Here is a 23,716-nt window from a genome sequence, read left to right on the forward strand (position 1 = left end):
TTTCTTTCATGTGATTTTGTCCTCTGTATGCTCATTTTGAATAACATCTTAATAAAGAGATGAATCTCTGTCTCAGCAAGCATTAATGTTTAAAATACTATATCTGAATATAATATATATGATGATATGTTGTCTTAAAATCATCTCTCATCACTGGACTAATTTGGGTTCTGAGGACATAACCGTGTTCCTGCTCTTCATTTAATGAGAAAATGCTGAAATGTTATTAATACCATTACAAATGAATTATCTTTGGGTTTATGTAGATTGCACTTAACAAGTCATTTTAAGTTGTTACCTTGTGCTCCTTGAAACTGTGGTGGGCGTTCTTTGCTATCTGAGGTGCATCACAAACTGATGATACATTGTGCATGCTGACAGTACGATTGTTGTACCCTTAAGTGTGTTTGTGTGTGTGTGTGTGTTTGTGTGTGTGTGTGTGCACGCGCATCCTCAGGTTACGTTTTGCAGGATGATACGATCGGTTTGGAGCCGGCATAGATCTGTGGTCCAGTCAAGCCTCGACACCAATCACATTCTCCTCTCCTCTCTTTCTGCCATTTCACAGACTGCAGACCTACTGCTTGCAGCTCTGTTGATGTAGAGGGACAAGTCAACAAATCAACAGCTTCCCATGCCAAACTCATCATACAACGCTCAAACTGTGCTGCATTTGCTCATCAACACATGGACAGATATAGACAAGAGTTTGCACATGTACATACCTGCAGCACAAACACATACATGCACTTACGCGCCTATAAAATTAAACTCATGGTTACACATGAAACACACAGGTTTGCCACTGATGTGCTTGTGCGTGTTTATCTATGTTTACCAAGCGCTAACATGATACACTCACTCAGTTCACAGCCAGCAGCTTGGCGGCTGCCTGATTTAATTTTTCAAAGTCTAAGAATAGACTTTTACAGGTTTCCCCCACGCCAAAGCAAACACCAACACATTTTCACAACAACAACAGAGGCTCTGAGAGTCAGTCAGAGCAGCCAAAGACAGGGCCCCACAGAGGCTAGAGCTGACTGAATCAGTTTCTATCAGGGAGAGATTCTTACTGTATATACTCATATAAATATATTTCTTTTTGTCATCTGTCTCTGTCTCTGTTTTGCTGTCTGAGATGTAAAATGTAGCCTACCCCACAAAGCAACCCCTCTATAATGTGGTATGTAAATGTCTGATGTATTTAATCTGTGGGCAACACATGTAACTGTTCATGTTTTATTAACCAAGCCAAATGTTTAAAAGAGAGCTCCCGAGTAATTTTTTTCCAATGAATAAAAATACTTACGTATTTTAATAGGAATAGTGTGCTTGCAATGTCTGCTAAGAGGGGTGGAGGAGATATGCATGTACCATGAAAAACCAGTAATGATAAAGGCCTGTTGGAGGCCTTATGGGTAAAAACTGGGTCATGTCTTTGTCAAAGTAACTACAGGGGAGACAGATGTGCGTGTTGAATGGGACAGAGACAGAATGGTTGCAATAACTCATCCTGTCGCTCAAGAAAATGATGGCTTTATTGGCTACCTGTCAACAAGCAATGCCTTTGGAGAAGATACCATATCAGAAAGGGGCATTTGTGCACACATATGTGTCTGTGTGTTTGTGTGGTACGACTGGTCATGGTCAATGACAAATAGCAATCAATTAGGGTGTGTGCAGAGGTTTCTGGGTAAAGGTTCTTCCTCCTAGACAAGGTCAAAAACATAAGACAAACATGAGGCTGGTGCCACAGAGCTTCAGATAGTAATGAACCTTGTGGAATATGAAGGGAGAAAAGATGAAGCGCCTCCCATTCCCTGAAATTTCTGTCTGAAAAATTATCAAAGACTCTCACGTGGTGAAGCATTAAGGCCTAACCTTGAAGAATAGCCTGTGCTGTGTCACCTGTGTGTGCGTATGTGTGTGTGTGTGTGTGTGTGTGTGTGTGTGTGTGTGTGTGTGTGTGTATGTGTGTGTGAGTAAAGACAGGGGCCTCTTAGAGCACTAATGACAGCTGATGATAGGCTGAGAAGAACAGCTCTATGACTGATGAAAGCTGCTGCAAAACTCAGGCAGGGAGAGAGAGGTCAGATTGTGGTGGGGTGGACCATGGTGCATAAAAGATAACGCTAATGACACGGCTATTTCACTATTTAACACATGCTTGGCCAACACACTGACAATGAAGGTGACTGCTAAAATAAAAGTTGCACCTGATGAAATTAGATTTTAAAGGCTCAGAAAAACTATTTTGGGGATCCCACCTGTGAGGACCCAGATCACCTAAGTTTTTGACTGTTAAACAATAAATAAAACCTAATAATGAAAAACTTCTCTCTCTCTCTTCTCGAGTACACTGCATTTTTCTGACATGTTTTAGATACACTAACTTGCAACAGGTCATGGGAAATATCCATCTGTCCCACGAGTTGATGGGAGTGGTTGCCTGCAGGATGACATTGGCTGTATCCCTCTGGCCCTGGTGGTCACTAAGACGTTTTGATGAGCATAGAAATTATGTGAACCATATGCCATGAGCATGTTGGTCACATCTTAACACTTATTAAATCAGACACTCTGGATTGGTGCCTGAGGCAGCGCCTTCCCCCGACTACCAACAGAAATTAAGAAACCAATAATGTAATTTCTCATGGAAGAACGCTGTCATATTGGTCGGATCAGCTTCTTCTACTTTGTATTTTGGCTACATGTATTGCACTTGGTTGTAACAGTGTCGCTTATAAGAAATTACTCATTTGAGCGCCCACATTAGTTGGATCTACGGCTACAAGCCAGAAAATACTTAAACTCTTGAAGCACGATGGAGGAAAGCTGAAACAAGGCTGTGACCGATGATGGCTGACTTCATCAACGAAGAACTTCAAAGGCCAGCTGAGTCTCTACTGTATAGCCTCGGGCAGACTACTCATCAATCTGGAGACAGCGCTGAGGTGGTGCTATACATCCAGTAGATAGCATCATACATCAAACAAACTCTGGAAATACTACCCTGCTCTTTGGCTGCAGCAGAAAGCTTTCTGGTTTTAGCCCACACACGGCCTCACATGGAAGACATACATATGGAATGTTTAAAAACACCAACAATTTCAAGTTTTGGCCTTTTTTTCCCACCGATTTTATGTATCAAAATCAGTGCCACAGTCTCACTTCACGATCATCACACTGAACCTACATATTGGTCTTAAACTCCACAGTGGTGTTACAGTGGTATTCAGGGAGCCTTCTTTTCAAGGGTCAAACGTGCAACTGGTGGTGCTGGACTGTGAATAATATGTGAAACATTCAATACTCCTCCATCTTGATATGTTTTTATCCACTCATTCCACTGCTGAATAGTTGGAGAGTGTGTTAGAAGGGAGTAGATACTACACCCAAAAAAGTGTGTGGTATATAGTCATCGTCTTACTCAATTACACCTGATAAGAGCTGAACTATCAGGCCTTATCAAATGTTATAAAAAACATGAACTTTTGCAATGTGAGATTTTCTCTCTCTCTCTCTCTCTCTGTGCATGTGTGTGTTTGTGTATGTACACATGATCACTTATAGATAGAAGAGACGTGGAACAGATTTGAGAGACACAGCTGTACACTCTAACCACACTAATCCATCTTAAAACTCATTTCTAAGTGAAATACAGCCTCACTATCACTGATCATGCAGAGAGCACTGTGTACAGTAGGTGACAGCATACAGATGCTCTGTTGATATAGCATGCGCAGACAGTAGAAACATCCTGTATGTATTATAGAGGACATGGCACCAGGGAGCCCACACACCACACACAGAGTCATCAGCCTTCAGGCACAGAGCTGAAGAAGCCTCCATGGTGAAATGCTGTAATTGCAGCTTAACTGTCCAGCACAAACACAAACAATTTGGTCATATCCTGCACAGATGCAAACAAACATAGGAAGAGGAAGAGAAATACAAGTGCAACATCAAATATGTGATGCTGTCATTACAACTACCACTTTCTGGTAGCACTGTCACACCAGTCAACTAGCACTTTTACAGACAGTACAGTAAAATAAATAAGATGAAAGGTGAAAGAACTGCAGTCAATTAGATATCTGACTACTGACAGGACTATTAGCAGAATTATGAAAGGAGCAGCAGACTGAAGTAACAAGCAATGGAATGAAAGTGAGAAAAAAGTGCAGGAAAGTGAGGAAGAATGAGAGCGGGGTAAGAGACCAAACAGAGGAAAAATGGGAGGGAGAAGGGTAACGTCTGAGTGTAGGAGACCCAGGAATGTTAATCCTCTTTGTATGTCTCCCAGCAATGATTAAACTTTTCTAATATCAGGCATGACGAGAAAAAACGGGTCATAAATGGGTCAGCTGGTGGGGGGAGAGGAAAAAACAAGACCAAAGCCAGTGGTTATGCTCACAGCAGCACAGCTTTAAAATCACACAACGCAAAGCCACAAACAAGCCGGGGTCGTTGCCTGCAGGCATTCATGTACAGCAACACAACCGAAGCCTGGTGTTAGTTAGCATGTCCCAACTGCACTGGATGTACGTCAACGGTAAAGTAGACATTCATATTTACACCCTAAATGAAACCAAACTACACTCAAGTGTGACATGCTGGCCTGGTTAACCATTCACCACAACAACCAGGGCCACGTGACATATGAAATACATCATGCTTGCTGCTACTGTGTGAAAATGGCCCGAGAGGCTGGCAGGCTGAGTGGAGGAGTCACAGAGAACCACTTAGCAGCTACGCTAGGCTAATCAGAGGTGAGAGGTCAGCGCCAAACTATGTGTGTTTAACCCCTACACTTCCTGGAAACTGTGCTCTCTGGAGGAGGATGAAGAGACGACGAGCGCACATTTTCCACAGCGCGGGAATCGCAGAGGCTCTGGGGACTCGACGTATCCCTCTTTTTCTCTTCATTTTTTTTCCCTTCCAGTCTGTCTTTCCCCCTGCTCTCACCACTTTCAATGAGCTGCATCATTACCAACAGATTTAAAGACAGGGCAGACGGAGCGCAACACAGGGAAAGCGAGGGAGGCATAGGGTGTGTTGGGGGGCTGGGGGGGCATGTATGCGTCTGTTACGCACTGGTGTCAGCAGGGAGACAGATTGGAGAAGTATTTCCTTGCCTGTCAGAGGAAAGGCCCTCTCACAGGAGGGCTCAGACATCATAAATCCTCTGTGATTCTTTCCATGCCCCTCTCTTTCTCTCTCTCTCTCTCTCTCTCTCTCTCTCTCTCTCTCTCTCTCTCTCTCTCTCTCTCCCCATCTCTCCTTGAGCCCAAATTCTAGATGCAGTGTCGAAAACAATCTGATTCATAATTTCCCCTGAGTGGCTCTGTGAATTAGACCCTCACACAGCTTAGCAGGCTTCACTTTCACACGGTCAATTCATCAGTGTCTGTGGTCACACACTCTAAACCTGCAGTAACCTCCAGGATTGTCAAGCACCCAGAGCAGCCACACTGGACTGTCTCCACTGATACTTCATTAAGCTCTTACCGTGCCATTTATCTCTGTGATTCTGTCATCTATTACTATGTTAAGTATTATGTTCAAGTAATGTTTTATGGGGCCTTTATTGTGAAATACCATAGACACCCATACACCCAGTTAGGCTCTTTCACACGCTCTCACTTGGCTCTATATATATTCTTCCATCAAAAGCAGTGCAGCCCTGATCATTAACATTCTTACATTGAAGGGTAGTTTTATCACTCCAACCACACGAAGCGGACGCTCCCTTTGAAGTGGAGTTATAGGCAGCATCAGCTTTGTGTTCCTGCAAACCGCACGTCTATCTGCAGCCTGTCTAACTACTGCCAGTCTAATGAGAACGCCAGCGCTGTGTGAAGCAGCCACACATACCAAGCATCGCAAGAGACCCTACGCAGTGAGGATGAGCAAGAATAGTTGAATCTGGTTGCTTTAGAGTGAGAAAGCCACTGTGCAATCTGCTAAGTGTCTGATAGAAGGATTTACACCCTCACTTCTGGACCCGTTCACTCGTCAGGCCATACACGTTCCTGAGATTCTTTGCTGGATGGGGAAAACCCACTGCATGAGGCCCTCCAACAAGTGATGGGTGAGTTCTGTTCACACAGAAAGGCACGTAAGACAAAAATGAGTTAAAAAAACGTTAAATGAAGAGATACACAGGTGCCAGCCAATATTTATTCATACTGCACGTGACTGCCCTCTTCTGGTCCTAGTCCTTTTAAGTATGATTTCTTAAGTGTATCATTTGATGTGGTTTAATTTTCAACCATAAAAGGGTGTTGTTTTTACAGTTTAAATCCAGATAAGTATTGCTGTCATTTTAACATGTTCAAAGTTGTCACAACATAGCTCAGCAGACCACACATCGTCTCTAAATACTGATAAATGCTTTCATTAAGTAAATGACACAAAGTGGAATAGGGTGTCAGTCAGCAGGTCAGTATGCATGTAGTGTCTGTGTGAGTGAGTGGTGAGGAGTGTGTGTATGAATGTGAAGCACAAAATACAAACTAAAGACAGTCAGTCAGGAGGCCAGGGGAAGAGAGGGAGAGAGCCCAGTCTGCTCAGGTGTGCTTCAATCCTGACAAAGTCTCAGCTCCACAAATCAATTTCCTGATACAAAAGGAATCAGTCAGCCAAAAAAGAAGGACAAGGTAGGGCTACCCCTGAAGCCGTCACACGCCCCCTTCCTACTCTGGACCTTAAACAAAGGGCATTAACCTTTTTACAAACCTGAAAACTTTACTGTGTTTAAGATGAGATTAATTTGTTGAACACCCTGTTTGTCAGCTTGAAGCAGTACAGCACCTGCTCTAATATGGTTTGCATCCACGTGAAGCTTGAAAGGTTGATCCAGTCGCCAGTCGTGGAGCTAGCAGAACACAAAAAGCTTTGATGTTATGAAAAGCTTGCTGACCTGAGGCAGTACAAATGAATTTTGAGTTTGACTTCAGCAAGTCAGTTCCAGCAAAAACAATGTCCAACCAAACCAAAACCAACCCAAAAACCATACCAAGATATGTCACAGTGGCTTTTGCAAACTGACATATTGCCGGACATATTGTGCAGTCATTGTTTCACAGCACAAGCTGTGAAGACATCAGGGAACTCCAATTTACAATCATCTAGCTCTTTTAACAAAGGTATAGACTTAACAGCTGGGAAGCTATCAGCTCAGACATGATCACCAGCCCAATCATTCCACAGAATCAAATCTACACCATCTGTAGGCAAGGCAGGCCAATCCCCAATGTGGACATCACCATCCATGAGGCCACAAGTATCTGAATCCTGGGAAAAGAACAGCACAGAAGCTGGAGTAAAGGCACTTTAATAATCACTCCCAGTACGAGACACAAACCCATCTGACACTCAAGCTTCAAAACCATATTTATCAGTTTCAGGTTTCCCGGACAAAATAATATCAAACACAACCAATAACCAAAAGGTCTAGAACATGCGGCTTCCCAAAACTAGTACTTACCCCAACTACAAACTCAAGTCATACATAACTAAACCTAAGACTGATTCACTCTATCCTCCTCTAAAGCCAGAGAGTAAAGACAGAGGCAACAAATAGTACCAGTTACAACCCAAACAATAAAAGTCTTTTCAGCATTAGGTTGGACAAAAGACAGTGATATGTAATTGTAGATTTAGTCCAGTCCCTATCTAGTCGTTTCTAGGTTTGCTGTGATTTAACTGACTTGAACTGAACTGAGTTCATCTTGTCCAGGTCTAAAACTGCAGTCCAGTGGCTCCAAAAGCCCTTGAGGTCTTTAAGCTCTAATAGGGAACAAGTGCTAATGCTCTGACTGCAGAGACCAGGTCAGGCATTCACTGACACACCAGCTCATACAGACTTGGGCATCCTAGAAATCCTTCTTTTCAGTGTAGCCATTGCATGCAACAGTGCTCTGGGGCTGTGCAGATCTGTGCCCTTGCTCCACTCCCGACAGGAAATGTTTTGAATTTTAAAATTTTGGTCTCCTCTCTGCTGTCAGAGGGCACAGAGCTGATTTTCTGATTATCCTCAAAAACACAAGATTTTTATTACAATAACAGAACTCAGCTGTAGGCTACAGTGCCTTGGAATACTAAGTAGGTCAAAGCCAGTGCAGCCACTGCATTACACAGTGCACAGATCCATTTGCTGATGATGTAGGGCTTAACAGGCTGGTAACCTGTGTCATACATCACTGACATTTCAGGTGTACATAAAAGGTCAAGTGCTATAAGAAAGTGCTGGTCTTCTGCTTGTGGACTTACTGGCCTTTGGTTTCTCCCCCACCCCCCACTCATTTGACTTCATCCTCTCTTAGGTTCCTGCAGAAGAAGAGAGGGTCCCATGTGTTCGCTCATCTGTCCCTTGACACACATTTCCTAAACAAGCACTCTCCAAAACACTGCTGGTTGCCATGGCAGTGCTACTGACCTGAGTAAATAGTAGAGGGGGAATAATGCCCTTAGAGGAAGGGAGTGTTGAATGTAGTGGGGGCACACATATGTGTGTGTGTGTGTCCCTTTGCCACTGCACGGCCCCCATGGGAGAGCTGCCTGGCAGAATTATTACGGTCTGTGCAAACACACGCTGACATCTCGTCTTCAGCCAGCCCTGCCACACACGAACATGCACACACACATTTGCAGCTGTACATAAACACATGCATGTGTACGCATTTTGCTTGTCTCCACCACAAATGCTCAGTTAGGTGGTGTCAAGTGTTCCACAGATGCTCACCACTGGTCACCGTTGCTGAGCCACATGTGCTCATAATCCTAATTGCATATTTCCTAATGTTTGTTTACAGGATGGCCCCTTGTAGATCTGAAATAAACCACATCTACTGTCTCTGACTCCGAATCTTGTTTAGTCTGACACACACGCAAACACATAGGTAAAACATGTTTAGTCTGGTTCCTCTAAATGCTACATCAATGAAAATAAAAAAGGCCCTCGGAGTGTTCAGTTGCCCAAAAGCAGGTTATGAGTCACCATCAGGTAATGACTAATTACAGTGCAGGCACACATACCCATGAATATCAACACAGTGCTAGACTGAGGCACTGATATTGACATTTAGGCTGACTCTGAGATATTGAGTGTGAAGTAGTGCAGCAGTGTGTATACATGGGCACATCCAAATATACACAAGCACATACATTTATACTTCTATACTTGTGAGGTCCCTCATTAAGAACACTGTACAATAACTGTGGTTACGACTAGCCAAAATATCTACACTTCACACTCCAGAAATGTCTCCACTCTCAAGGGCTAAAACTGAGACTGGTCCTTTCACTCACTCACACACACACACACACACACACACACACACACACACACACACACACACAGAGAGAGAGAGAGCACCACTGAAACAGCTAAATGTCAATTAGACACTGATGAGAGACATGAATGAAGGAATGTAGGACTAAGTGAAAGTTTAGTCCTTACTTGTCCAAAGTCCACTGTGACTTCCATTTTTCAATCTCAGACTTGGAGAACATACTGCAACCTGCGGACCCTCCTGCTACCCCTCAACCACACTGTTTGCATATCACACAGTCCTGCAATAAATCTTACTGAGGTTTCTTGATCTGTCCTTGTTTTAGTCGGCACTGCTCTGTGTGTATGTATGTGCAATTACATTTGTACTTATATGCACGTATGGGAGTACAATATGGCAGAGTGTGTTTGTGTGGTGCACACATCACTTGAACGTACTGTACGTGCACTCCCTGGCTTTTATTGCATATATAAACTGGTGATTAATGGAACTCAGGACTGTAGATGAAGATAAAAATGTCTCTGGTCTTTTAGGGATTTAGTGCATTCGTGAAGTTGCAGTATAAAAGCATTCTGCCAAATACTAAGGTTTCATCTGAAATAATCTTTGATTCAATTTGGGCTACTTCTCATTTTAGGTCTCTTAAACTCCTCAATTTTCTAAAATCCCAGTTCTTATGCCAGCCGTCTTTAAACTTACATGAATATCATATAATTTAAAAATGTCAGCTTCATCAAAGTAGAGCAATGATGATAAAGAAAAGCTTAAAGAGATTTACGGCTTTTGCAACACATGTGAGCTGCCTATAGTTTTCTTTCCATGTAGGACATACAAATGACAACAGACAACAGGCTAGAGACCAAGTCAACTAGTTCCTTGGTTACCACTAAGTAGCTTAAAAACAATCCATAAAACACACCTTAGTGCACTTTACAGACACATAAAGCATGGTTGGAACACCTAAAGGACCAATTCACTTGTATGGCAGAACTACCCATTGCATCATCAAAAAGAAATGACAGCCTGGTCTATCTAAATCATACATATATGTGTGTGATGTATGACCCTGCCCAGCCCTCACTTCTGGCCCAGTGGGGGCCCCTCTCCAGGCACTAGCCAAGTCTAGTTGGCCCTCCATTACGTACCTAATCATCCAGGGTCTAAAGACCACATCTGGACCTAACAAAGACCTCCAGGCCTGAGGCGAGCCAGAGTGCAGCCCGTCATGGTCAACACATGCTGTGGCAGAACAGCTAAAGCACCTGGGCTCTGGATACTACAGTCTAAAGTCTGCAGTCGCAGACAGTGATGTTTCAATTTTTTTTAATTGTCCATATGCAGCTAATAAAGTCATCAAAAATAAAACATTATTATTCAGCCCTCCCTGTCTCTGTCTGTTCATTTAGAATGTGTTACTGTTGTGTAGACAGAAGAATGGCAAGGCTGTCTTCTCTAAGCATTTGGGAGAAAAACACGATTCTGTGTGTGTGGTCAAATGTGAGTGTGTGAGAGATGTAATTGTGTATTTTATGTGTGTGTGTGTGTGTGTGTTGGGAGGTTCTTGGCTGTAAGTGTTTATGATTATTCTTTATCACAAAGCCTAAATGAACATTAGCAACATGAGTATGGCTTGTGTCAGTCTCAGCACCCCATAAATCTCCTCCCCACCCTGTCCCTGGCTGATGACACATGTCTCTGTCTCGCTAAACATCTTGTTCCAGAACGTTACTTGTTCCAAATGCCACGTCAGTAAGGGACACATTTTCATTAGTAGGCCAGAACACACACATAGCACTTTGCTTATATATACACGGTATACCCACACAGAGGCACACACAGAACCACACGTGCATGCATGAGAAAACACACACATAACAGGAGAAACAAGGGAAACAAACACACAGGCAAACAAAGCATAATAGGCACAATCCGAAAATCCCTTCTTTATGTAATCAACTTTTGACTGAAGTTGCTACACAGTAGTCACACAGTTAGAGGATACTTCAGACTGGACGGAGAAATGAGGCTTTCTAGGATGTTACATAAAACATACTGAGAAAACCCTCGCAGGGGCAGATGTGAAGCAACAGGACACATAGCAGAAATCAAACAGAGGAGGCACATGTGACGGTGTGGTCAGCAGTCTGCTGACTGACGGATATCCAGGCGCGATTAAGCAAACAGCTCATCATCAGCAACTGTGATGGATCTACAGTGCAGTTAGCAGGAAGGTGAGCCTTTCCCCTGGATACCTTAAACCCACACTCACCTGAGGGGCATCATCTAAGCATAACATTCATACAAAAATGACATTGCTGACCTCTGCATCATCTGACATGTTTCTCAGGATGCTTAACTTTGTGTCCACCTGAGAAACATAAATCATTGACTAACTGAGCAAGGGCCAAACACGCATCAGACAGAACTGCCTTGGCACAGCTGTCAATCATGTCTTGGCAAAGCACACCAGAACTGGAGGAGAAAAATGTAGGAAATGTCGGATATTGAATTAGCAGAATAACAGTCTTCGCACTCACACAAATGGACACATCATACAAAGTACACATACAGTGAGGTTAGCGTAGCCCTCACAGGTAATTCTGTTTGATGGCTTTAACAAGCCACCACTTCCATTTCTCTTAGACTGTCTGTTTAAACACTTGCAGGGTAATATTAAATTTTCTGTTTGGTCAGGCCAAATTGGCCATTTGGCTAACTTAAAGGAACAAGGTAAGAAGTATGCACTGCAGATCCCAAGGTGCACAGCAGGGTGGAGCAGTCCTTTGAGGTGATATTGTCACATTTATGAATTTTTGAGGAGTGATGGAAGAAGAAAGATTTAGTGTTTGCATTTAAAAAAATTCTAAATATGCATGCATGTAATATATTTTAGTTTTACCACAGCAGTTCTTTTAACACTTGCAATCCAGGGCTCATTTCACCAGTTGGCCTGTTTGTCTAACACATTTCTATGTATCCATTTCCCTCCATTTTTTCCCTGAGCTCCGTGGGTCAATGCAAGTTCAAAAGTCATTTAACCAAAGCAAATTTTTCAGGCCAATCAGCAGGATTATTAACTTATGTATAGATGTATAGCCAAATGATTTTGCAAAGTTTCAAAACCAGAAAAATATGTTTCTTTGTCTAGTAATGATCAACCTTGGAGCACTGAGACTAAGACAAACAGACTGTTTTGACAAAGACATAAGGAAAATAAAGTGAAAGTGTGTTTTTTTTCTTTTTGCAGTTTGCTCTAAGTGATCTGAAAAGCCCCGGATCCAGCTGTGCATTGCTGTGAGAAACATTTTTTACCGAAAATCACTGTTGGTCATGAACCCACAAACACAAAACCATGTGCACATTTAATTCCTGTATTATCACCATTTAAATGTTCAGCTCACACTTTTGACTGTTGAACTCTTGAAACTTCTCAGAAACCAACACAAACAACCCATCCCTTTAATTTTCTTGGATCAAAATGTGTCCAACATGTTGAATTCAGTCAAAAACTATTTTATTTATTTTTTGTCCTAAATAATTAATTCAATCTACACCAGATGTGAACGGAAGCATCATGTGGATGCAGCTTTGATACTTTAAACTGTTTGGCTGTGATGTGCAATCGTATTTTGTAACAAAGAGAGAAAAAGGAAGTGAGCCAATCTTCTGCAAAAGTGATCGTAGAAAAGCCGTTTTTGTACCTGGCAGCATGATTGTGTTCTCTTTGATGGAGTTTGCAGCTGTATTTGTCAGTTCACTGCTGTTGTTGTTGTTGGTTGTGAGTGCGGTGAGTGCAAGCACAGGAAGCGGATGGGTGGATGGGTGATTTTGTAACATGAATTTATTGATTTTTTTCCACTGTATTGTTCTGATCTAGATTACACAAGTTTCCCCCCCACTACACACACACACACACACACACACACACACACACACACACACACACACACAGAGCCCCTGCTGTAGGCCCCAGGTAGACCCTCAAACCACTATAGTAATCTCATCATCTCCTGGACGAAGCGACTGCCGGAGAGGAAATTTTAAGCGCAGGTCAAAAAACCTCAACAAATAAGCACGCACACACACTCAAATGGACACCCATGGTCACACACACACATGCACGCAGACATGGTTGTGACTACACAGAGACCCTGCAGCATACGGTCCCTGTAAATGTTTTTGTTCAGTTCCAACCACAAGACCATGAGTTCAGTCTCGTTAGCCGGAAAGCCAAGAGTCTTTTGTTTAGAAGAAAGAGAATAATGGCTTGTTGGAAAGGGTTACCCTGCTTTACTTTCATGCCGGTGGTTGTTACGGATTTCTGGGGATTTAGAATAAAGCCATTTGAGGATCATGTCATTGTTCAGAGCGGCATGGATACACGGGGAATGGAAATTCACAGAGCTTAGGTAGAGCTTGCAGTTCGACATGTTTGGAAATGATGATGAAGAGATTAATGTGTAAAGTCAAAGTCAAACGTAGGCATGCCTATGTACATATTGTACCATGTAAATACATACAATTCAATGTGTGTGTACGCATACATGCACATGGGCATCTTTATAATCTGATGCTTGTGGGAAAATGTATAGCCGCGGTGCAGTATTCCTGCTTGAATATACCAACGAGATCTAGATAAGATGCTCTGGAGCGAAAGGAAACTTTGGGAGTGATTCGTTGAGTGGAGGGCTGGGATGTGATGAGGTAGAAAGTGGGATTTAAGGGATTAGGATGACCCCAACTCCCAGTGAGAGCCAGAAAGGAGCTCAAACATGAGTCACACAGACTGTTGGCCAGGCAGCAAAGCACTATACAAGGCTGAGAACATTAGTGACCCACTGCAAAAGCATGCTCAGCAACCAGCATGGAGAAGTGCACATGCAGCATTACACACAGAATGTAAACGCATGTCTGTAGTGTAACATAATTCAATTCCCACACAAACACATACACACCAACAAACACACACACACACACACACACACACACACACACACACACACACACACACACACACACACAAAAGCACACATGCAGACAGATGAACAGCAAGTCAACACAAGTGTTTAAATTCCAGGGAGACATCTGTAATGAGGACTGAGGCATTTGGATCTAATTATGGGCAACCAAGTGGAAAAGACGGAGTAAATCAACTCAAAGTGATTTCAGTAAAGAAAACGCAGTTCCAGTGTGCAAACTCAATTCACCATAAATTTAATTAATGTTGGTTTAAATGGAAGCACTCAGCTGATTGTGCATCATAAAACATTGCTGAGGTTCCGACTTCACTCTCTCTGTCTTTCTTTCTCATGCTCTCTCACTTGTCTTTCCTCTTGCATCCACAAGTATGGAGTGAAACAGCAGTGCTCTAGCGCCATCTTGTGTTTTATCATGCTTCCTACAACAGTCATTGTTTTGGACATAAAAAGAAGATGCTGAGAAAAAGATTCAAAAGTACAGCTGAGTATAATTTAATAACTGTGTATTGCTTTAATCAATCATGCTAAAAAGCCTTTGTACACGTTTGGATTATCCTGATAATAATTAGGTTAATTAGTAAGATCCCTTCTATGCAATGTATTAACTTGTGTTTCTCTGTCACTCAAATCCAAAGCTGTTTCCAACCTGAAATAAACACTACAACCATTCCCAGTATTAAACTCTAGAGGAAGGGGGAAAAAAAAGGAATAGACTTATTTTTGCTGTACAATAATATGTTTCTTTTTCTTGTACACTCCTAACATTTGTATTTTTTTTTTCTAAGTTACTGGACGACTTGAGTGCGAAGAGTCACAAATATATCACAAGTTGTGATAATATACTGTATAACCTGTCACAAAAGCTTTCAGGGGGTCACAGGCGAATGAGGTCTGGGGACATTTGGTATAAGGCATACTGACAGAAATTGCACCGTGCTCTTTTCTCCTCTAGATGGCCGTAGCTACCAACCGAAGAGCAGAGGGTTAGAAAAAGGAGGACAGTATTCGCAGTGCCATGGGATACATGAAAAATGCCTTGAGGTCAACAAAAGTCAATGCATTGATTATTTGCTAATGAGGAAAGTACGCCTTTCAAGTGGCTATGACGGCAGACTACTGCTTCCTTTTTGTAAAGGAAAAGAGAAAAAACAAACTACAAGTTGTACTTCATGTTACTGCGACATACTGAGTGTTGCCATGAAATGTGCAGTGTGAATTAAATAAATAAATAAATAACATAGACTTTGATTCACAACTCTCCGAATAATTTGTTTCTAACCCTGCAACCACATGACAGAATTGCATGCATATTCCAAGCCTGCAGGTGTTGTTAGTGTAAAAATACAGCTCTAGACATCTGATGACAAGTATCATGTTTGCGCAGTGGGGCTGGCATAGATCAGTCTGCCACCTCACTATAAATCATTTTCACAGCACACCAGATCGAGGTCACTCAAAGTCACTTTCGTCACCGGTTTCTTGATTCGTCATAATGAGAATATGGGAAGATTAAAAGCTAATGATTTGAGCAATGAATTAACTTAATACCGGCAGGGTTTGAATAAATGAAGTGACAAGTCTTTTAGAATTAAATGAAGCTTAAGGAGAGCTATTCATGTATAAACATGTTCTATAATTTCCCTTATGTGAGCTAAAAAGGCACATACATTTATTGCCATCTCTGTAATAAAAATAAGACCACGGCTTTATGTTTGAGTTGCCTTAATAGGTTGTAGATAATAAAAAGGAAGAAGATGTTAATCACAAAGGTGAAGTTGTATTTGAGTTGATGCTGTAGATATCAATTACTCTTCTGTCCTCGCTCTTTCTTCGTCGTCTGGTGTTCAGAGTGGTGACAGCATCACATTAATTTTGATTTAGCTTCTGTGCGCTCTCAGTGTCAGCTGTCCTCTATATATGACTGTAAGTGATCTGAGCTGGAAGTGTAAGAGTTGCTGATGCTCCTGAAACCAAATCTCTCTCTCTCTCTGGATTACCCATCACCTGTTACCAATAAACACTTTATTGGAGAGAACATGGACCCATATTTGTCCGTATCCTCGTGGTTCTATGTTCGCTTGCCTCACTACGTACGCATGCACGCCACACATTCAGGCACATACCTTTGTGTGTCCCGGTGATCCTTGTCAGGCTAGATCTGTGTCTCTGACCTGTGGTGAACAAACAAAAAGCATATCAGTTTTGTAAATAGTTTTGGGACCGTGATTCTTGGAGCTGTCCTTGCTTTTTCTTTTTTTGTTTTTCCAATTATAATGGGCAGCCCACCCTGCTCAGGCTTGCCACCAACTGGCAGTGCCAGCAGGCTGCCCCCGGACCTTGGAGCAGTATCAAGCAGACCGGGCCAGTATCCCAGCAGCCAAAACCCAACAGATGCACCGCACTGAAGCCGACATCACAAAATCAGGGGGCTAACGTTTGAAATGTTCTCCCTCACACATAAACACGCACATATTCACATCTAAATATAAACACGGCCTCAGCTAGGGAGTTAGCAGATGAGTGGAAATAAAATCTGGTGTATCAATTTAATCTCTGCTGATTTCTCTTTGCTCTTGTAGTATCTTTCTAAAGCCCCAGCTTTCAACCAAGTTTCATTTGTAATGCAGAAGATGAGGGTCCTGCCAGTGCTGCACAAGTTAACAATAATATTATCATTAACTTTACTAATATCATTAGTAATATTTCACGACTTTATTTGCCAAAAATTTATACTTAAGATGTTATTATATAATTTGTGTTTTGTTAATAATTCAGTGATCTCAAAACTTTTTTCTTGTCAACATGTATAAGTCTGGAACATTTATATCATTGTGAAAGACTAAAGCTATACATACAGACCAGAGTAAAGTCAATTTTAGGTGGATGAAGAGCTCCTCAAGACATAATGATCCAGATCCAACACATCGATTCTACAGATTAATTTATAAAAATCTATTACTGATTTCCAAAACATCGGTGGTTAAATGAGGGACTGAAATGTCCAAAGGGAATAAAATGTGATTATGTACTGTACTGAAAGAGCTTTGATCACATCACCATCCAATATTTCGATATTGGCTGATATCAGCTGACGCAACACATCTGTCACTGTCAGAGTTCGAAATCTAATTTATTCATTTTCTCTCGGTGACTGTCTCTACCTCTCTCTCTCCTTACAAAGACGAACAGTTTCAAGACAATATGACATCCCACAGCTGATCAATGCCATGCCGTGAGGGTGCCATGACACAACAGTATGCTTTGTAAACTCAGAGATGTTCAGAAAGAAAATGAACAGATGTTAGAAAAATTTTGGTGCTGTTATTTTTTTCATTTGAACCTCTTTCCCAGCACTGCTCTGTCTTTTCTGCAGCCCTGTCATGCAGCTCTCTAATAGTGGATTAGTCTGGGCTTGTAAATGCTGTAAAGCTCTGAGAATGAACATCGATCTCTCAGTTTAATGAGAAATAACATGGGACAGACCCGCGCACCATCTCTCCCTCCCTCCATTTCACTCTCCATCTCTTTCTAACAGACTAACATGCACACCTTCTCTTCTTTAAACCAAAGCACCTGACAAAAGAACTATAAATTATCTTGTCATTTAGCCACGTCAGCTGGCATCAGCATTAAAGATGATGTATTTGACTTGGGAAAATTAGCCAAAGGCAATGGTGCATGTTGTGTTAGGGGGAACGACTTTACTGTCTAAGGCAAGGAAAAAAAGACAAGTCACACAATGTTACACACACACTCACACAGGCACATCCTGCCCTCTTTCTCCAGACCAATGCTGGCACTCTACGTCCTTAGGCCTGCCTTGGCTGGTGGTTTGATAAATTGGCCCTTTCATCTCGTCGATGTGCATTGTGTCAGTGGGTTCGTGTATATTTGGATCTGCGAGCGCATGCTTGTGTGTGTGTGTGTGTGTGTGTATGTGTGCGTCTGCCTCGGTACATTGTCTGAGCTGTGAAGTGTTTGGCTTCCTCACTGAGGGCTGCTGTCACAGCCTCTGAAAGCGTGTAATAGGCGCCCATTCTCCCAGAATGAATACACATCCATACACTAGCGAGAAAATGTGGCATTTCAAAAAGACTTGGGATAATCGAACAGAGAAATTATTTAAAAAGGGGCATAGCAATGTCATTCTTTTCAGCTAAGCTCTAAATTTTGTGCATATGATTGCTTTGGGAAGTGTTTGCTGTCCACGGTGAATTAATGCCATTTTTGATAGATCAAGGATGGTTATTGTTGGCTGTGCAAAGCATTCTGGCACCAAATGTGGGGTTTCTGTGAGTTGGACTGTGATTCATTGCTGTGTAATGTTGTCTTGGTTTGATTGGGATTCAAAGGCAACTGTTTGTTTATTCAAATTCCTTAGAAGTACTTCCTTGTGAAATATGGGTTAACTTACAGCAATTTGGTTTCGCTGAGATAATGATTTGTAGAATCTGTGTGTGTTGTGTTCACGAGGGTGTGGGTGGAGAATCAGACCTACAGTGACATCCTCATATTGTAGCTTATCTGATAACAAGTCAGTCTCTTGCTTTCAGGTGCTCAGCCTAACATCAGCATGCTTAACATCAAAGGAAGCCAGAGGAAAAGTGAACTACGGTGAAGTGATTTTCTTTGGTTGGCTATAATAATAGGACTGCAACTACTTGTTATTTCTATTACATTGTTGAGTCTATAAGGAGCTGAAAAACAGAGAAAAGGTCATCACTTGTTCCCTAAGCCCAATATGATGTCTTCAAATTGATGGTTTTGTCTGACTAACAGTCTAAAGCTAAAAAGAATTCAATGTACAGTCACATAATACTGAAAAAGCAACCAGTTCTTGTATTTGACTATAAGGGATTAAAATGCACAGCGTTTTTGCTTGATAAAAGACTTAAATGTTTAATCAATTATCAAAATGAGTGATACGTTTTTTGTCAATGGACTAGTTGTTTCACCACTCTAACATTTAGATCAATAGCACAATTAATATTTTAGACTTTGTTAAAGAAAAATACCACAGGAGAATTATTCAATCTAAATCACTTTAGGAATATGAATATGAATCCATGACGACCTGTCCAGGACTCTTTCCTGTCTTGATTCCAAAGCATGCTGGGAAAATCATGCAGAAACACCTATCATGCAGAAATACCTAGCTATACTTGCAACACACCGCTGGAAGCCATGAAGTACAACTTGGTTAATACCGAGCACCAGAGACACGTTACTTTCAGTCCCCACTCTAACAACATACAGACATCATCATGGGAGAGTGTAAAACGCCATTGTGTGTGACGAGGTGATCGTCACACACCTGAGCAACATAAACACCAATTAGCCAGTGAAAAAAAACACCACATCAGTATCGCAGTGATGACTTCACGGGGAATTTGGGCGCTCTCTCTGTCTCTCTGTTCATTTTTATGTAAGACAAATTCATGTGGGTGCTCTGCGCGGAAACCTACTCACTCGACCAGTGCTCCCACACTCACTCTCTCTGCAAATCGAGCATTCAGTGTACACAGCTGAGAGCGCTGTCTGTGTGTCTGTCTGTCTGTCTGTTTCTATGTCTGTCTGTCTCTCATTCATCCCGGTGAAGGCTGCTCACACTTTCTTCTTCTTCTTCTTCTCCTGTCCACCCCCCCACCTCTTCCCTCCCTGGGATATCTTACTTTGTTTATTGTTCTCCCTCAGCCGTGCCTTTTGGTCGGAGTAGTAGTGGATGATATCAACAGAGCTCCGTTTCTTCCTACCTCCGTCCGCGCTACTACACGGAGCAGAGAGTCGCCAGAGGACACGCGCATCACGACAGAGAGCAGCGGAGGAGGAGGAGGGAATTTCTTTTTTGGAAGGGACGGCGCGATTTAAAAAAAAAAGAAAAAAGAAGAAAACAAAAAATAAAGAAAATATCTGCATTGAGCATCGACGTTACCACGGACGCTCCGCCTGACGAGTCTCTCGTTAAGTTTTGACGGATTTTACGGCACAGGTGCGTTGAAGGATTAAGGACAGGCAGTTGGCGGATGGTTGACGGTTTTGTGAAGAGGTGTCACTGCCTCTGCGCAAGGTGAGTGATGGACTCCGAGATGAATGGGAGATACTGACAGTAGACTTTGTTCAACAGATTAATTACTGACCGGTATTGACCTCATTCTCTGACTGCTGGTTTGTTTGACGTCTGTTTTATGCAGAACGCTGAAAGTTTTCGCACCTTGAAAAAATAACTCAATATTTGTATGGGATTCCTGCTGGGAATGCGAGTGTCAGTGGAGTTTGTAGCAACATCTGCAAACTTTGTGGTATTTTTCTTTTTGATCTGTGGATAAATCTGAGGCATGGACTTAATACACATTTCCTAATGTGCAGCATATACTGCTCACAGTTTCCCTGGTTGTGGTTATAATGTCCTTCTGGCGTTTTATAGAACAATTTCTGATAAAAGCAACACTTTCTATTAATATATTGGGTATATTGATGCCAAAATTACCTCAGGGTGTCGACCAAGAGGTGTTGGGCTAATGTGGCTTAGTTCACTGTGTGGGCTTCAACTGACGATAATTTTTTTTTATTATCAGCTCATAATCGATGCATTGATTGGTCTACACAATGTCTGAGAACAGGTCCAAGGTGAGTTCCCCAAAGGTGTTGTTTTGTCCAAACAACAGTCAGTGCAAAACCCAAAGATATTCAGTTTGCAGAGACTCAAAGACAGAGAAAAGTAGACCTTGCTTTCCTTGGAAAAGCTGAAACCAGAGAGAAACCAGGTCCGAGTTTGTGCTTCATCATTTTTCTTGCGATTAACAATTTGAATAATTTACTAATCAGTTCAGCTCCTGTGTAGTTTTTCAGGGAATTTAGAAAAAGTTGGCAACCTGCTGTAGTTTGAATTACATGCAGGGACTTTCCTCATGATCAAGAAACTTTCACACCATTGCAAATCCAAGCTCTGCCCCACCTTCAGTAAATGACTTTCTGTGAAATATGAAAATGATGCATATGCCAGATTTATTATGGATTAATTCTGATACTAGCTGCATCGCATTTCACTGGCTCCCATCCATCTCATTGAGAGACCGCTCATTGCAAGTATTTGTCACTTTGGGAAGAATGTCCAGTCAGCCTCATACTGGGCGTCTGTGTCAGGATGATACCAGCTTATGGCCTTTTCACAGCACTCGCCTGCCTGTCTCTCTCTCTCTCACACACACACACACACACTCACACACACACACACACACACACAGTGTACAGGCTATCATATATCACTCACTAAGACACATGTAATGAAGTGTCACAAAGTAAAACAATTCTGTTAATTTATGTTGTCACATGCCACCGTCACTTCAATCCTCAGAAAAGGACATTTAACCCCAAGCTGCAGTCATTACAGTCTGTCTATATCCTGCCATTTCCACTGTGTTGCACTGGGTCTATTCTTCCACCTGCAGCCCAACCGTCTGCGCTAAGCTGAAGCTTCATACTCTGTTTACATACAGTTATTGATCAGAAGTCAGTGCGAGAGATCAGGTCACTGCAGCAGACAGAGTTGCAGGGTGTCTCAGAGCTAGGATAGAATTGAATAGAAATGCACCTTTTCCAACATATTGGAGCTGCAACTAAATGCCAGATAATCAATTACTCGTTTGGTCTACAAAAATGGCAGAAATTAGTAAAAGAATTCCATGAAAGGTTCCCGAACAGTTCTAACCCAGAGCTGGAACGATTTGTTGAGTCCACAGACAGCAGCAACTATTTTGGTAACTGATTAATCATAAGTCATTTTTCAAGCAAAAATGCCAAATATATCCTCATTCAAGCCTCTAAATTGTTAGGGTTTACTCCTTTTCTTTGTCTTGTGTACGATTACGCTCCAAATCCCAGAGAAATCCAGTGTACAATCAAACATGATATGTGAAGACAGAAATTACAATAAACATCATTCACTATTTTCTGACCAAACAATTGTTAAACCAAGGAAACAATCAGCAGATGGATCTGTAATGAGACTGATCATTGACTGCAGCCTTATTCTAAACCCAAAACTCTTCAGTTTACTGTCATGCAAGACAATGAAAAGCAGCAAATCATGGAAAAATGACTAACAATCAATCAATTATCTCAAGTGATGCCAGATACAATTCCCTGGATCGACTGATTGCTAAAAAACCAACTTATTGTTTCATATTCCATTTAGTTACAACTGAAGATAATGTTTTTGTCTGTTTCATCGTCTTGTCCCCTTTAAGTTTAGTAGAATATGTGGTAGCCAGGACAAGGTAATGTTATGTAATTGTAACAGCTTGTATTCATGCCAGTTGACATGTCCTACACTATATACCTCAGAGCTAATACTCTAAAGTGAAGCTTTTAAGGTGAGCAAAAAAAAGAGAAATCACTGAAAAAACAAAGCAAGTTAATTAGCATGTTCATAAAGTGGAACATATGCAGTGTATCTCCCGCCAGCTTTAAACCATCTAGAGGAAGAGTAGCCTATTTTATTCTTCTTCTGTCTTTCTCTCATGAGGTTCTGAACTGCATCTGGGGAGGAATCTGATTAACCGACTGGCATAATTTACACAATCCTAAAGGAATAAACAGAGAAGCAGTGTTGTTCTTGAAAAGTGTCTGCATTCCCTCTATACATACAAATAAAGCATATGCATACTCACACATAAACAAACAATTACGCGCACACACACACACGCACACGCACAGCGCGAACGCAAACATTTTGGCAGTGATGCTCTTGAGAAGTGGCTGCTGCTGCTTCATTGCAGGGTTCAATAGGACAGGGATTGATTGAGCAAGTGCATATATACGTGCGCGTGTGTGCATGTTTGTTTCACAGGCGTGCAATTGTTCTAGTTCCTGTAAGATTGATAGAGCACCACGTGTAGGTGTGTGTTTCTGTGTGTGTATGTGTGTGTGTGTGTGTGTGTGTGTGTGTGTGTATATGTTTTCCTCTAGGAGTGCTCCATAGCAACAGGCAGCACATCTTCTTCAAATATCTTTTTCTCACACACCGTATGCTGTGACCTTTCTGCTGACTGTGTGCGTGTGAGTCTTTGCATGGGTGCATCAGCATGTGTGTGTGTGTGTGTGCGTGTGTGTGTGTCCATGTACATCAGTGTGTGGGCCATTTGACCTTTCTTATTGTACATTCATTAATAGCTGCATAATAACTAATATGAAAACGCCCGTTGTGCCTGTGTACATGATCAAGATATTGACTGTGTGTCTCATAGCAGCATCAGTGCAGTGCCAACCATCTCAAAAGAGCTTTTTGTGCGTCTTTCTCTCTTTAACAAAGCAGATATCATCACAATTGTGCAGCAGTAATAATGATTTGGTATGCCGTGAAAAAGTGGTAGTTTAGCATTTTTAGCCCATTTCATGTATCTCTCGGAGGGACCAAGAGAGACATCTTTAAAATATATC

The 23,716-nt window shown here is 41.9% G+C and overlaps 1 protein-coding gene across 1 annotated transcript in view; it reads left to right on the top strand.

The window, feature by feature from the left end:
- Positions 1-19,741: 19,741 nt before the first annotated feature.
- LOC111654665 (zinc finger matrin-type protein 4) overlaps positions 19,742-23,716 on the top strand; it is a 51,283-nt gene continuing 47,308 nt past the window's right edge. Inside the window, exon 1 of the mRNA XM_087173840.1 lies at positions 19,742-20,345. The gene's annotated coding sequence lies outside the window, so the exon portion shown is untranslated. The remainder of the gene's footprint in view (positions 20,346-23,716) is intronic.

The sequence above is a fragment of the Seriola lalandi genome, unplaced genomic scaffold, assembly GCF_002814215.2.
Source record: "Seriola lalandi dorsalis isolate HSWRI2012SDOR001 ecotype SW California unplaced genomic scaffold, Sedor1 jcf7180002054285, whole genome shotgun sequence".
Taxonomy (NCBI): Eukaryota; Metazoa; Chordata; class Actinopteri; order Carangiformes; family Carangidae; genus Seriola; species Seriola lalandi.